The sequence below is a fragment of the Arachis hypogaea genome, chromosome 16, assembly GCF_003086295.3.
Source record: "Arachis hypogaea cultivar Tifrunner chromosome 16, arahy.Tifrunner.gnm2.J5K5, whole genome shotgun sequence".
NCBI classification, from domain to species: domain Eukaryota; kingdom Viridiplantae; phylum Streptophyta; class Magnoliopsida; order Fabales; family Fabaceae; genus Arachis; species Arachis hypogaea.
In genome coordinates, this window is record NC_092051.1 from 49193022 (window position 1) to 49196531 (window position 3510).

Sequence of the window (3510 nt, forward strand, 5' to 3'; positions counted from 1 at the left end):
GGACTGCAGATGTTGTTAGATTCTGACCTCCCTACACTCAAAGTAGATTTTCTGGAGCTACAGAAGCCTAATTGGCACGCTCTTGATTGCGTTGGAAAGTAGACATCTTGGGCTTTCCCGCAATATATAATAGTCCATACTTTGCCCAAGATTTGATGGCCCAAATTGGCGTTCCAAGTCAGCTTAAGAATTCTGGCGTCAAAACGCCAGAACTGGCACAAAAGCTGGAGTTAAACACCCAAACTGGCACAAAAGCCGGCGTTTAACTCCAAGAAAAGTCTCTACACATGGAAGCTTCAATGCTCAGCCTAAGCACACACCAAGTGGGCCCGGAAGAAGATTTCTGCATTAATTACTTATTTCTGTAAACCCTAGGCTACTAGTTCTCTATAAATAGGACCTTTTGCTATTGTATTTTCATACTTTTGATAGACCTTTTCACTTTTGGGAGGCTGGCCTCATGGCCATGCCTAGACCTTGTTCTTATTTATTTTCAACCGTGGAGTTTCTACACACCATAGATTAAGGTGTGGAGCTCTGCTGTTCTTCATGAATTAATGCAAAGTACTACTATTTTTCTATTCAATTCACGTCTACTTCTTCTCTAAGATATTCATTCGCACCCAAGAACATGATGAATGTGATGATTATGTGACACTCATCACCATTCTCACCTATGAACGCGTGCCTGACATCCACTTCCGTTCTACATGTAAACAAGCTTGAATGTGTATCTCTTGGGTTTCTAATCTAAGATTAGAACCTTCGTGGTATAGGCTAGAATTATTAGTGGTCATTCCTGAGATCCGGAACGTCTAAACCTTGTCTGTGGTATTCTGAGTAGGATCTGGGAAGGGATGACTGTGACGAGCTTCAAACTCGCGAGTGTTGGGCGTGTGACAGACGCAAAAGGATCAATGGATCCTATTCCAACATGATCGAGAACCGACAGATGATTAGCCGTGCGGTGACAGCGTACGTAGAACATTTTCACTGAGAGGATGGGAAGTAGCCATTGACAACGGTGATGCCCAACATAAAGCTTGCCATGGAAAGGAGTATGAATGATTGGAAGAAGGCAATAGGAAGGCAGAGGTTCAAGAGGAACAAAGCATCTTCATACGCTTATCTGAAATTCCTACCAATGAATTACATAAGTATCTCTATCTTTATCTTATTTTATGTTTTATTCATCTTTTAATTATCAATCTTCCTTAACCATTTGAATTCGCCTGACTGAGATTTACAAGATGACCATAGCTTGCTTCAAGCCGACAATCTCCGTGGGATCGACCCTTACTCACGTAAAGTTTATTACTTGGACGACCCAGTGCACTTGCTGGTTAGTTGTGTGGAATTGTGACAAAGTGTGATTCACGTTTGAGAGCTCCAAGTCCTTTGGCACCATTGTTGATGATCACAATTTTGTGCACCACTAGGCCCTGTATCATTTGGGGCTAATGATAATGGTAAAGTGTCTTCATTATGTTCAGAAGGTGTCCCCACACTTGGACCTTGCTCTATGTGTTTCTCTTCTACTTCTTCTTGGAGAACTTCAGCTACGGTTTCATCAGTAATGTCACACTGGAAGATAGAATGATCTTCCGGATGGTGCTTCATAGCTTCATTTAAGTTGAAACTCACTGTTTTACCATCTATCTCGAAGGAGTAAGTTCTTGAGAATGCATCCAGCTTGAACTTCGAGGTCTTCAGGAATGGTCTTCCAAGCAGGATTGATGATGGTCTTCCTGATTCATTAGGGGGCATTTCCAGGATATAGAAGTCAATGGGAAATGTGAGCCCCTTAATGCTCACTAATACATCTTTAGCAATTCCAACTACTGTAATAATGCTTTAATCTACTAACACAAAACGAGCTGCCGACCTTTTTAAGGGAGGGAGCCTTAAGGTATCATATATAGACAATGGCATTATACTAACACATGCACATAAGTCACATATGCAATCAAAAAATATTACACCTCCAATGGTACAGTTTACCATACATGGACCTGGATCACTACTTTTTTCAAGTATACCTTCCATTAAAGCAGATATAGAACTACCTAAAGGAATAGTTTCTAATTAATTAATTTTATCCTTATGAATGCATAAATCTTTCAGAAACTTTGCATATTTAGGTACTTGCTGAATAACATCAAAAAGGGGAACAGTTACCTCAACCTTTTTAAAAATTTCTATGATTTTGGGATCAAGTTCCGTCTGCTTTCTGGGCTTTCTTGCAAGGTGTGGGAATGGGATAGAGATGGTGCCACTTGCAGCTTCTGCATCCTTTGATGCTCCATTCCTTGGTTGAGCTAATTCTTCTTCAACCTTGTCTTGTACTTCATCTTCCTCTTCAGCATCTTCCATTTCAGCGTCTTCTACTTCCACTGAGTCTTCAATTGGGGCGTGTTCTATTGGGCTTGGCTCCTCCTGGGTCCTCTCTTGCAGTGTGGTTCCGGACCTCAAAGTGATGGCATTGATGCAACCCTTGGGGTTAGGTAAGGGTTGAGAAGGAATTCCACTGGAGCTTGAATGTTGGTTGGTGGAAGCAGGTAGTGATTCTATCCGGGTGGCGAGAGCTTGTAAAGTGGCATTCAGACCATTTAAAATAGAGTTCAGTGTAGTTTGTATGTCTTGTTGTCCTTGTGCAAGAGAATGAAGCATCTCGTCATTTGATGAGAAAGTGGGATAAGTGATCTGTGGGACTTGTTGTTGGTTATGCTGGGGTCCTTGTGATTGTCTTAGGTGAGGAGCTCTGTAAGGTTGGTTCTGATTTTGCTGTCTGTTGTTGTTATTCCACCTCTGGTTTCCATTGTTGTCTCTGCCTCCTCTGTTATAGTTTTCCCTCCAGTCATGGTTGGAATTATCTCTCCAACTTTGGTTGGAATTGTCCTGGCATCCTTGGTTATAGTTTCCTCCTTGGTTGTAGTTACCGCCTTGTTGATTGTATCCTTGATTCGGGCGGTCATAGAAGTTATGAGTAGCTGCCACAGTGTTATCTTCTTATTGGAGCTGCGGGCATTCATCAGTATAATGACTGTAGTCAGCACAGATTTTGCATACTCTTTGTGGAACTAGCTGTTGGCTTTGTTGTGGTGTGGCAGGCTGAGCTTGTTGTTGCTGGTTCAACTGCATTTGCTTTAGTAGGTTGGTCATTTCACATATACTCTGTGTAAGAGCAGAAGTTTCAGTGCTAGAGGAAACCTTTACAACAGCTTTTGAGTGGCTGCTCCTGTGCCTGTGATTCCTAGTAGACTCAGCTAAGTTGTTGATCAGTTGCCATGCTTCATCTGCGGTCTTGTACTTTTTCAGATAACCATTACTAGCACCATCTAGTGTGGTTTTATCCCGAGGCTTCATGCCTTGAGTAAAATAGCTGATCAACACTAGCCTATCAATCATATGATGGGGGCATGCGTCCAGAAGGTTCTTAAAATGCTCCCAGTACTCATAAAGAGTTTCTAATTCACCTTGAACAATGCATGAGATCTCTTTCCTTAGTCT

General features: G+C 41.9%; 1 non-coding gene across 1 annotated transcript; it reads left to right on the forward strand.

Moving 5' to 3' along the window:
• The first annotated feature begins 3402 nt into the window (after nucleotides 1-3402).
• Nucleotides 3403-3510, forward strand: LOC112761190 (small nucleolar RNA R71). The gene has a single exon (XR_003181598.1). It is a non-coding gene; the product is annotated as a small nucleolar RNA R71 (small nucleolar RNA).